Consider the following 13,033-nt stretch of genomic DNA (forward strand, 5'->3'; position numbering starts at 1 on the left):
GGCACCTGAATCGGCTCTTCAGCATGCCAAACGTCCTCTCTATCACTCGCCTTGTCCGGCCATGGGCGGTGTTGTAGCGGAGCTGGGCCGGCGTGATGGGGTTGCGGAGAGGTGTCAGCAGCCAAGGCATATTGGGATAGCCAGCGTCCCCTACACGGGAAGCACATGGACATCGTTAGAAGTGGTGAAGCGGTCGTGCTGGTAGGCTATACAGAATACAGGACAGACAGACTGTACCCACCAACAACACATGCCCGTTCGTTGCGCAGCTGCATCATCATGTCAGGCATCCCGCTACGCCTCATGATGTAGGCATCGTGTGCTGATCCTGGAAAACGAGCACAGACATGTGAAATCACCATGTTGGACTGACACACCACAAGGGCATTGATGGAGTGGTAGTGCTTTCGATTGCGGTACGCCACCTCCCGTGCGTGTGGTGGTACCAAAGCTACATGTGTCCCATCTATGGACCCAATGACATGGGGCATCCCTCCCAGGGCATAGAATCCACGCTTGACCGCAGTCATCTGGTCAGGGGTTGGGAACTTGATGAAGTCATCCAGGTGAATCAACATGGCCTCTAAGAAATCATGCAGCACACGGCAGAACATGCTCTGGGACATGCCACCAACATTAGCTATGGTATATTGAAAGGTACCCGTGGCAAGAAAATGTAGGGCAGCCATTACCTTCAGCTGGGGTGTCAGTGCCGTAGGATACCTGTGCTGCGGTTGCAGGTGTGGTGCCAGTCTCGCCGTCAACTCCAGAATCAACGGTTGGGTGAAGCGGTAGAGCCGGATGCTGTCATTCTCCTGCATGGCAGCCAAGTCCGGAATTGGTCGGGCAAGAGGCGGCGCTCTGCAGTAATTTGGAAGTGACAAGGAAGAGTGAGTGCAGTACAACAACAAATCATGTGTACTGAGCACATGTTAATCTGTCAATACACACATGCTACATAGGGAGTCAGGTATGTGCTACATGGCCAGGACACGTATGGATGCAAGGTGACACTCCTACCAAGACCCAGCTACACACGGAGATTGAGAACCTCCCCATGCCACGCCATGGGAATAGCTGTGTCCCAGTGCAAGTGAACAGCCAGACGCAAGACAGGAGTGACATACGCCCACACATCAGCAGCAGTAGGATGCCGATTGCAGAGACTGGTAGCGGAACACTGGAGCCACAGGTCACATGACATTACACTAGGACAGCCCACACACCTTGCCATGAAAGTGCACATGTCATGACTCACCACACATTCCTTGTGAGGATGCTGACATGTCCTTGTCACGCTACTCCGTGTCCCATGCATACATGTGCACCTCACATCCGATGCCACATGTGGCATGGTGTGCGGAACAGTGTGCAATGACAATCTACACACAGACACATGTTGGTTGCTGCAACGGCTACAGCTTTCGAGGGTGCTCCAACATCAACCTGATGGGAAGCCCCCACATATACATGACATGGTCACATTGTGCAACGTGGGTAGTGACAAGTCAGGTGTCATAACCCCTGTACTGGGCATCAGGGGACACTTCCGTGTGTTGGTGTCCGTGCCATGCCAGTGACGCTCACCCCAAGTGTGCAGTACGACATGCACACATGTCAAAGGAGTCAAGGGCATGCCTGGCACACATAGCACCATCACACAGTACATCTGTACACATCTCATCATACATCTGGTGCCTTCTCGACTCAGGAGTAATGTTCCACATCACAGGCCGTCACACCTGTGCCCCACACATGTAGTGATGCACAGACGATGCCTTGATGTCAATTAATGGACAAGTATGTCCATTCATGGACAAGTATGTCCATCCATGGACAAGTATGTCCGCCCTATCCCTACCTGTGTGCCGCCTGTCACCACTGTGATGTGTGAAAACCACTATACTGCTGCGAAGAGGGCCTGTGTACGTTCCCATATCACTATGGGAGTGCTGCCGTATGTGTACCCATCGTGATGGCGAGCGTACAGGCATGTGTACGGCCCGTACCACTACAAGTACGCATACGTGAGGACACCCATAGTGATAGGGAGCGTACAGGCGTGTGTACGGCCCGTACCACTACGAGTACGCATACGCGAGGACACCCATAGTGGTACGGGCCGTACACACGCCTGTACGCTCCCTATCACTATGGTTGTCCTCGCGTATGCGTACTCGTAGTGATAGGGAGCGTACGGGCGTGTGTACGGCCCGTACCACTGTGGGTGTCCTCGCGTATGCGTACTCGTAGTGGTACGGGCCGTACACATGCCTGTACGCTCCCTATCACTATGGGTGTCCTCGTGTATGCGTACTCGTAGTGGTACGGGCCGTACACACGCCTGTACGCTCCCTATCACTACGAGTACGCATACGCGAGGACACCCATAGTGATAGGGAGCGTACAGGCGTGTGTACGGCCCGTACCACTACGAGTACGCATACGCGAGGACACCCATAGTGGTACGGGCCGTACACACGCCTGTACGCTCCCTATCACTATGGGTGTCCTCGCGTATGCGTACTCGTAGTGATAGGGAGCGTACAGGCGTGTGTACGGCCCGTACCACTACGAGTACGCATACACGAGGCCACCCATTGTGATAGTGAACGTAGGCACGCGTGTACGGGCCGTTGCAATGCATTTGGGGTGCCCTAGGGCCCCGGAACGCACCGTACCTGTGTGTGAAGCTCCAAATTACATAGGGGACACATGAGGGACAAGTATTAAGGCCTACATGCATGCTGGTTGTCATGGAGACCAAGTTCAAAATTCGAATTTCTTCTGGAAGGTGCACAGCAGAAGTCAGTTGGAATTAATCTACTTTGTTGCAATGTGTTTGTGGAGCTGACATCATGCAGGAGAATGAAACCGATAGAGTACACACAGACTGCTAGGTTTGAAGGGATTGGTGGAAACATAGGATGCAAATGTGAGTGACCAATCACTCTGTACTCCTGTGCATGAGACAGGGCAGAAAGGCACATATAAGGCAGCCAGGTCCCATGAGGGAGTACTTGCCTGCACATCTTTGAATTCGTCGACCCAGCTGCTGCTACTGATTCCCTGGAACCATGTCAAGGGCTGTGGAGAGGACACAGCCATTCACCCTGGAGGAGAACATGGCATTGCTGGATGTGATCCTCCCACAGTACCCCATGCTGTATGGGCGACCAGGGTATCAGGTGAGTGCATAGGCCACTGGCACAGACTGTCCCTATGTTGTGACTGTGACTTCTGGCATTGTGTCCTGGTGTGACACATATGCCATGTACTGTAGGGGGGGTCCCAGGGGGGGATGCCTGATGTCTCCCAGCCAGAGCATGCTGTGGTGCATGTCTGCTCTCCTCACTTGCATTGTGTTTACTGTGACATTCACTGCATGTGGCATTACACATTGTGCCTGTCTAATCCTCCAGGGTATGGGGCTACTACAGTCCTCCCGTGATTCTGTGGTTACCCCAGTGTGACAGGTGACTGTGCCTACAGATGTGTGTTTGTCCACTGTACCTATGCTGAGAGTGTCCACATGATGTGTTCGTCCCCTGGACATCTGTGTGTGTAAGTCCAATGTCATTTGTGTGGGTGCATATGTGTAGTGGACCACCCCAGATGCATGAGGCCTGGATATGCCCTGCACATCTCATGTGAACAGGGAGCAGTGCTGTGTGTCTGACGTGCAGAGACAGCCCCACACCTGTGAGCCCCCCCGATCTAGTGGCACATGTGCAGTGAGGTTTGTATCTGCATTTGGCAATGGCAGGTGAATGTCCTGTGCCTGTGTGTGTCTGTGTACTCTGCTGAGGTGGCGTCAGTGGCCTGTGGCATGTGACTGCTTTGAGGTGCTGGCCAGACACAGGAGGGGTGGGTGCAGGGTCCTCCCAGCAGTGCCCTGAGACAGGAGGGGTGGGTGCAGAGTCCTCCCAGCAGTGCCCTGAGACAGGAGGGGTGGATGCAGAGTCCTCACAGCAGTGCCCTGAGACAGGAGGGGTGGGTGCAGAGTCCTCCCAGCAGTGCCCTGAGACAGGAGGTGTGTGTGCAGAGTCCTCCCAGCAGTGCCCTGAGACAGGAGGGGTGTGTGCCTATCACTACCAGCAGTGCCCTGAGACAGGAGGGGTGGATGCAGAGTCCTCACAGCAGTGCCCTGAGACAGGAGGGGTGTGTGCCTATCACTACCAGCAGTGCCCTGAGACAGGAGGGGTGGGTGTGATGCACAGTGTGAGCCTTGATCATTGATTGTGACATTGCCATCATTCCACCTGTGTACCCACAATGGCACGTACTGCTTTTTCCCTCACCAGAGGATCATGTCCCTATGACAAAGGTGCAATGCGTTGGCTGCATGACATGCCTTGTTGTAACCAGCTAATTTGTTCTCATATGTCTCTCTGTGACATGTGGCTGGTGTATTGATGTGGTGTCACTTGTTCTTCCTCACAGGTAGGCGCCACTGCCAAGGAGCAGATCTGGCTGACCGCCGTCAGTGCCGTGAGGGGTGTGGATGGTCGGAGGCGGAGCCTGTCCCAGGTGAGGTAACGCTGGCAGGATATCCGGTGCTGGACGCGGAGGATTGCACGGGTCCTGCTGGGGGACTCACCTGAGAGCCGCAAGAACCGCGGGCGCCGCCGTCTGAGCCACCTCCACAGGCGTGTGCTGCCGGTGGTCTTTTCAGACTTGGAGAGGCGCTTACAGGAGATGCAGCAGCCGGAAGGGGGTAGGTACATGTGTGTTTGTTGTGTGTCACCGGCATTTGTAAGGGCACAGTAGCATGAATTCACTGCCAGGGTTTAAAGGTGCTGTGCAGATCCAGTTTGCCCCAGTATAGCGCTGCGCTCCTGCCACCCTTCCCCTCCTTGCAATGTGTTCCCTGGTCTGTGTGTAGTCACTCCTTCACAAGGTAATGTAGGCTGGTGCTTTGTCCACGAGAACTATGCCTGTAGCATCATGTGTGGGGGTGGTGTGTTAGTCTCTCAAGTGTCATGCCTTACAGCGCGCATGTCCTATGTAGTGGCCTGTGACATGATGTGCATGAGTGTGCGATACGCATAGTGCAGGGATGGTGGCGTGTGTTGCAGTCATTACCATTCAGGAGCATGGAGTTGCGTGGCCACTACTGTCCCCTGGGGCACCTTTTCCTCAGTGTTGTATGTGTCATCACAAAACGTGGACACTCTCAGTGTCTACAGCGTAGGTTGTGCTCTGTGCCATTGTCCCCTGGCACCATGTATATAGTCGTGAAATTTTGTACAGGTGTCCACTGTGCAGCCTGACCTGAATGTCCTTCTTCATACTCACAGTTGCCAGTGCCTGTGTGTCTTGTTATACTCATCTGAGGATGGGCACTGGTACCTCATTATTTGTACAGGCGCACCTTGGGTGTTTGGCGTCCAATCTTGCATTTTGCCTGCCCCTGTGTTTATCACCCAGACTATGAGATGTTGGTGCCACCTGTGTCTCAACAATTTGCCTCGTGTAGGGGGTGGTTGGGGCGGGCAAAGCCTATATGTCAAATCCTGATTTCTACTTGCTGGGTTTGGGCAGTGTGTGATGTTTGTCTGGACACACACGCAAGGTGCAGTGACCCAGTCATGTTGGGCATGTTTTCAGCATTACCTATGCAGCATGTGTCTCAAGTTCATGGATATGGTCCCTGGTCATCCCTATTTTCGCCAACGCTGTGTGGTGCAGATGCAGTGCTGGATTGTCCCCAGGGCCTGGGTGCTATGTCAGACTCCGTTTCCTGTCTTTTGCTATTGTCTCATGCTCCATGGTATTTCAGTGGCATGGTGGCTCAACCAACTGTGTGTTTACATCGGTACCTTGTTTAGTAGATGTTAGGGATCTTCCTTTTCAGGCTATGCAATGTGACCTATGTAGATTGGACTCATGTGACAGATGTGTACAGGTGTCTGATTAATTTCTGTCTCTCCACCCTGCCCACAGCATCGTCGGGGGACACAGAGGGAGACATGGACACAGACCAGGCGGAGGGACCGAGCACCAGTGCCAGCCGTGACATCGGGGCTGGCACATCGAGTGGGACAGAGGCGGAGGATAGTGCGGCCGAGGACCTGTCGACTGGCACGTCAGAATACGAAGCTGACAGGTCCGAGGAGGATGTCTCCGAGTGGGCGGAGGCTGCACCAGCAGCTGACAGCGGAACAACACCTCGCACCGCCCCCTCAGTTCCCATCAGCCGCCTCCCACTTGCTCGTGTCCCTTCCCAGCATGCCCGGTCACCGCATGTCTCCTTCATGCCAGGCACCGCACCCCCTGCCCCTGTCTCCACTGCTGCCGCCAATGCCGAGTCTGTGGACATCCAGCGGCAGCTGCAGGTTGGTCAGGCTGCGATCCTTAATGTCCTCCATGCCCACGGCCAAACCCTCACCAACATCGAGGCATACTTGGAGGGCATTCATTCATCGCAGGCTGACCAACGCAACTTGCTGAGGTCCATAGACTCCACACTGACTGCAGCAGTGGGTCTCCTGCAGCGCGACCTCCCACCACCTACCCCTGCCCCATCCACACTTCCCACTCCCATGCCTGTCCCATGTACACCCAGACGTCGGCATGCACCCACATCAACAGACACAGGCACCACACCAGCAGGGAAGGTCCACCGCACTCCTCCTGACACGCACACACAGGGTGAGGTAGGCACACCCACTGGGTCGGGGGGCAAACGTGTGACACGCAGCCATAGTGGGAGTCCGCATTCCACCCAGTCCACTCCCTCCAAATCCCCTCCCCTCAGCTCTCCTGGCCACATCTCCCCCAAGGACTCCTTCATGGCCGCTCTGTCCCTGAGCCCCACAGTGACACCACCACGCAAGCGGTCAAGGAAGTCCTCCGTCAGGGTGGTTGATTCTCCCCCCCTGTCTACACCCTCCCCCGGTGGCGCTGCGACCCATCCCTCTGACCCCCCCCCCCCTCCTTGGGGCCTGTGGTTCCTTCGGGTGCAGGGGACTCCCTGGAGGACCTTGCAAAGGTGTGTAGTGCCATCCTGGCCTCCGCCTTTGGCCCTGCCCCACCCCCTGTGGTGGAGTCCTCCATCCCTGCACCCACAACGCCTCCCCTTTGCCCTGATGTCCCTGCGGTGCCTGGTGCTTCCCCCCCCCATGATGCCCTCACCCCTGTGGAAGACGAAGGCATGTAACTGTGCAGGCAAGGTAGGGGACACGCATCCCACTGTGTCCCCCATCCAGCTGAGACTGATTGACTGCCCTATGGGCTTTGTGAATATTGAACTGCCTGCGATCCACGGACATTGTGCTCATGCTGAATAAAGCTTCATTTTTTTTTCATTATAACACTACTGCTATGCTGGTATTGGTGTTGGTGGGGCTGCTACATGGTTTTGGGTGGTGTTTATGTGTTGGGTGTGTGGGATATGTAGTAGTGTGCTGCTCATTGGGGGGACCCTGGGATCTGTGTGCCATCACAAGGTGTTAGCTAACTTTCTTTGTTCATGTAAGCAGTTACTGCATGGTGCAATTGTCCCAGGGTGTATTCCTTCCTCTGTGTACCCTGATATCTTCCCTGCAGGGTGTTCCCAATATTTAGCGCAGAGCTGTGTCTACATGAGCTGTGTGTGTGACGGAGCCCTTCTACTTTGGCCATGCATGCAGGGACATGTCTCCACCTGCAACATTCGTGGCATCCTTGGTGATCACTGTACTTGTGTATGGAGTCTGTTGACATGAGTTCATGGGGACATGTTCCCTTGTAGGCAGTATGCATGTGTGTACTTCCAGCCTCACACACATGTGTTACACCCCTCCTGTCTCAGGGCACTGCTGGGAGGACTCCACACCCACCCCTCCTGTCTCAGGGCACTGCTGGGAGGACTCCACACCCACCCCTCCTGTCTCAGGGCACTGCTGGGAGGACTCCACACCCACCCCTCCTGTCTCAGGGCACTGCTGTGAGGACTCCACACCCACCCCTCCTGTCTCAGGGCACTGCTGGGAGGACTCCACACCCACCCCTCCTGTCTCAGGGCACTGCTGGGAGTGATAGGCACACACCCCTCCTGTCTCAGGGCACTGCTGGGAGGACTCCACACCCACCCCTCCTGTCTCAGGGCACTGCTGGGAGGACTCTGCACACACACCTCCTATTTCTGGATATGTACGCTTGGAACATACACGGTGGGGGTACGCTCCATGCATTCGAGGTGAGGGTACGTGTCGTACTTACACTGTTGGGGTGGGGGTGCGCTCCATGCATACGCGGGTGAGGGTACAAGTCGTACTTACACTGGTGGGGTGGGGGTACGGTCCGTACGTCCGCGGGTGAGGGTACGAGTCGTACTTACACTGGTGGGGTGGGGGTAGGCTCCATGCATACGGGGGTGGGGGTACGTGTCGTACTTACACTGGTGGGGTGGGGGTACGGTCCGTACGTCCGCGGGTGAGGGTACGAGTCGTACTTACACTGGTGGGGTGAGGGTAGGCTCCATGCATTCGAGGTGAGGGTACGAGTCGTACTTACACTGTTGGGGTGGGGGTGTGCTCCATGCATACGCGGGTGAGGGTATGAGTCGTACTTACACTGTTGGGGTGGGGGTACGGTCCGTACGTCCGCGGGTGAGGGTACGAGTCGTACTTACACTGTTGGGGTGGGGGTACGCTCCATGCATACGGGGTGAGGGTACGAGTCGTACTTACACTGTTGGGGTGGGGGTACGGTCCGTACGTCCGCGGATGAGGGTACGAGTCGTACTTACACTGGTGGGGTGGGGGTACGGTCCGTACGTCCGCGGGTGAGGGTACGAGTCGTACTTACACTGTTGGGGTGGGGGTACGCTCCATGCATACGGGGTGAGGGTACGAGTCGTACTTACACTGTTGGGGTGGGGGTACGGTCCGTACGTCCGCGGGTGAGGGTACGAGTCGTACTTACACTGGTGGGGTGGGGGTACGCTCCATGCATACGCGGGTGAGGGTACGAGTCGTACTTACACTGGTGGGGTGGGGGTACGGTCCATACGTCCGCGGGTGATGGTACGAGTCGTACTTACACTGTTGGGGTGGGGGTACGCTCCATGCATACGGGGTGAGGGTACGAGTCGTACTTACACTGTTGGGGTGGGGGTACGCTCCATACGTACGCGGGTGGGGGTAGGGTCCGTACATATCCGTCCCCACGCTATGTGATGCTTGTGCGGGCCGTCCCCAGGCCTTTGCCACGTGGGTACGATCCGTCCCGCCATTGTTGGGGTGACGTGGGTGTGGGCGTGGTATGTCTCGTACCCACGCTCTTCAGGCGTGGGTACGGGACGTACCGGTCTGGTTGTGTTGCCGGTTCGCGTGGTGACGGACTTCCGTTGTGGCGGTCGCTGGCTTAGCTGGACACGCCCCCACCCCCTCGTAGTGACCAGGGCATGGGTGTCAGGTATGTCCTGGGCATGTGTGGTGTGTGACTTTGGTGGGCGTTTTGTGGCCTGCCCTGGTCCTGCCACCCCCACCCCACTTTCCCCCCTCCCTTAGTTATTCTGACCTTCTGCGGCGTCTGTGTCGGAACCGGTAGAGGAGGTCGACTGCTATGAGGGCCGGGATGACACGTAGGTTCGGGTCTATGTCTGTCCGTCGCGTACGGGTCCTCCTTGTTCGCGTCGTCCTGTGTGTCCGTCGCGTACTGGTCCTCCTTGATCGCGTCGTCCTGTCTGTCCGTCGCGTACTGGTACTCCTTGATCGCGTCGTCCTGTCGCGTACTGGTCCTCCTTGTTCGCGTCGTCCTGTCTGTCCGTCGCGTACTGGTGGTCCTTGTTCGCGTCGTCCTGATTTCCCGGCAGTTTTTGGCAGCCGGAAAATATTCACCGTGCGGGATGACGTCGGTGCGAATCGTAATTCCTGGTTCGTGAATGGCTGGCTGCGAGCGTCCCGACGTCAGGTCGGCGCTTTCCCGGATCGCATTTGTAGGTTTATTTTGTTCGGTCGGGGTTTTTTACGATTCGTACCGAAATGGTGTTCCCGTGCGAATCGTAATTCCTTGTTTGTAAATTTTGACGACCGGGTACGCGTCGGACGGAGAATATGCTCCGTCCGACGGTTCGTACCCGGTTTTTTCAGGATCGTGATCGGCACCTATGTCTAGTTACCCTTTTATACACCCCTCCATACCTTACACCCCTCTGGTGCATTTCGCCGGTCTCAGCCCCCCCCTGGATAGGTCTTTTATACCCCCTTCCATACCTTACACCCCTCTGGTGCTTTTCGCCTGTTTTCTTTCTCCGGTGGCGTTTGTGGGCGGCCCTATCAGGGGGTGCCCCTTTGAATCTCCACGCTGCTGGCCCCCGTAAGCTATCTTAATTCGAGTATATCCACACAGTTTCTTATATCGTAGCATTCTGGGGCCCATTCAGCTTATGCTTGTTTCTTATATCGTAGCATTATGGGGGCCCATTCAGTTTATGCTCGTTTCTTATCTCGTCGCATTATGGGGCCCATTCAGATTATGCTTGTTTCTTATCTCGTCGCATTATGGGGGCCCATTCAGTTTATGCTCGTTTCTTATATCGTAGCATTATGGGGGCCCATTCAGTTTATGCTGGTTTCTTATATCGTAGCATTATGGGGCCCATTCAGTTTATGCTTGTTTCTTATATCGTCACATTATGGGGGCCCATTCAGCTTATGCTTGTTTCTTATATCATAGCATTATGGGGCCCATTCAGTTTATGCTTGTTTCTTATATCGTCACATTATGGGGGTCCATTCAGTTTATGCTTGTTTCTTATATCGTCGCATTATGGGGGTCCATTCAGTTTATGCTCGTTTCTTATATCGTCACATTATGGGGGCCCATTCAGTTTATGTTCGTTTCTTATATCGTCGCACTATGGGGGCCCATTCAGTTTATGCTCGTTTCTTATATCGTCGCATTATGGGGGTCCATTCAGTTTGTGCTCGTTTCTTATATCGTTGCATTATGGGACCCATTCAGTTTATGCTTGTTTCTTATATCGTAGCATTATGGGGCCCATTCTGTTTATGCTCGTTTCTTATATCGTCGCATTATGGGGGTCCATTCAGTTTATGCTGGTTTCTTATATCGTAGCATTATGGGGCCCATTCAGTTTATGCTTGTTTCTTATATCGTAGCATTATGGGGGCCCATTCAGTTTATGCTTGTTTCTTATATCGTAGCATTATGGGGGCCATTCAGTTTAAAGTGCTCGGTTAGCAGGCCACCTATCACGCGTTGAGGTTCCTTTAACTTGATTGAATCCATCTTTGGTCCTGCCCTTGAGTTTCCCATGTTCTATAGAGGGGAGCATCTGTTAACTGTCTCTTAAGATGCACCATTAGACTCCAATGATTAGAAAAGTACTTGTTTTTGTCTCCTTGTTTTCATCAGCATAGCTTATCACCCTCCATATATTTAGCACACTTCCGGGACACCTGTTGTCATGTCTTTAGCCACATGATAGCGTTTCACCTGGGGGACTGATCGCTATTCAGTGTTCCTTTACTGATTGATTTTCCTGTCTTCACTTTGGGCCTCTGACACCCTCTGGTGCTCGATGCTCCGCTTTGAAGACCGCCTGTGACTATTTGAATTCACCAACTGCGAGAGATAACATTATCCGTTTCATTCTCAGTTTTCAGGTCAATAAACTATCTGACAACTCATGTCTTTAAACTTGGTGTCCTTTGAAAGCTATGCCTCCTTCAATCCTCGAATGATTATCGATCGTTGTTTATATCGTAGACATTCTGGGTCGATTACTTCAGGTTCTTCCGACCACGCGGACATATCCATCTTCGCTGCTTTTCCAACTTCTATCAGGCAAGTAAATAAGGGAGTGACGGCTTAGATCATGTCTTGTCCTTGAAGGATTTACGACTGGCATTTTGCCCCAACCGAAAACGTATTTCAGTTGTTTAGGCTGTACCTATTAATGTTGCCCTGATTTTTCTTTCTCTTTTCTTATTCTTTCTTTCATATTGTGTTATTTAGTTTTTTATTCGTTATTTGTTGTTGTCTTTATCTGATGTTACTGCTCAGGTATTACATGGGTGCAGAACTTATGGTTTAGCCAGCTCATCATGGTTCATTTTTGATTTCCTCAGGCTCCACCATCTTTGCTCTGTAATCAGATGGATGAGAACAACTGTGTTGTATATTACAGGATGTTATACATTTAAAGTTGCCTTACAAAATGAGTCATTCCACATTTTATGTTTCCCTATTATCCAACAGGCCTCTTGGACTCCTGAAACGAACGCCCTGAAGAAGGTGACACCCCGGATAGGAGGTGATAACACCGAAACGCGCGTAGGCGTGTTTCTTTCTCTTTGTAAAACCCATTTGTGCTGACTCAGCCTATGTTCATTAATCAGTTTCATCAAGATATATTAAAATTGCTTTGACATTCAATCCATCTAATCGTGGTCTGGATATGATTAATTAGATTACTGCCATTATAGAGATTAGTTCTGTCTTTGCACATGTTTTGGGACTTTTTTTGACCCAGACAGAAATACTAGTGATGAATGCGTAGTGTGGGTTCACGGTATGAATGGGAATTTTTGAATGTTCACTTCTACGTATGTGGTATGTCAGGTTGTCCATGGAAATTGTCATTTCTAAGGGCCAGTGTCAATTTCGTATATATTTTTATATGCAACAAAAATTGATTTTGGTACTGATTTGTTGTCTTTGAATATCAGACAAATAAATATAAAATGTTGTCGCAATAATTGAGTCATTCATCCTCTTGTGTTGGTACACGGTCTAGCCTGAGTGATTTATTCATTCTATGACTTAATGTACATGGAATCCATTTTTGAGAGGAAGCAGCTAGGCTGGGGTCCTGATTAGCAGGGCCACAGCCAGACTAAAGTAAAAAAACTGTGAAACATCAGCAAAAAGTGGGGGTACCCATAAGAAGCAGATCCTACTCTCCTACAGTGAATCACTATAAGGAGAACAGCCATGGACCGATGCACCTGAAATGGTTCATCCTAGAGAAAACCCGAGGCAAGAGGAGAGGGGGTAATATGGAAACAAGGAATAAGAT

General features: G+C 52.9%; 1 protein-coding gene across 1 annotated transcript in view; it reads right to left on the bottom strand.

Annotated features, from left to right (window-relative positions):
• Positions 1–13,033, bottom strand: part of LOC146839224 (uncharacterized) — a 722,084-nt gene that overhangs the window by 68,823 nt on the left and 640,228 nt on the right.

Source organism: Triturus cristatus, chromosome 4_2, assembly GCF_964204655.1.
Source record: "Triturus cristatus chromosome 4_2, aTriCri1.1, whole genome shotgun sequence".
NCBI classification, from domain to species: Eukaryota; Metazoa; Chordata; class Amphibia; order Caudata; family Salamandridae; genus Triturus; species Triturus cristatus.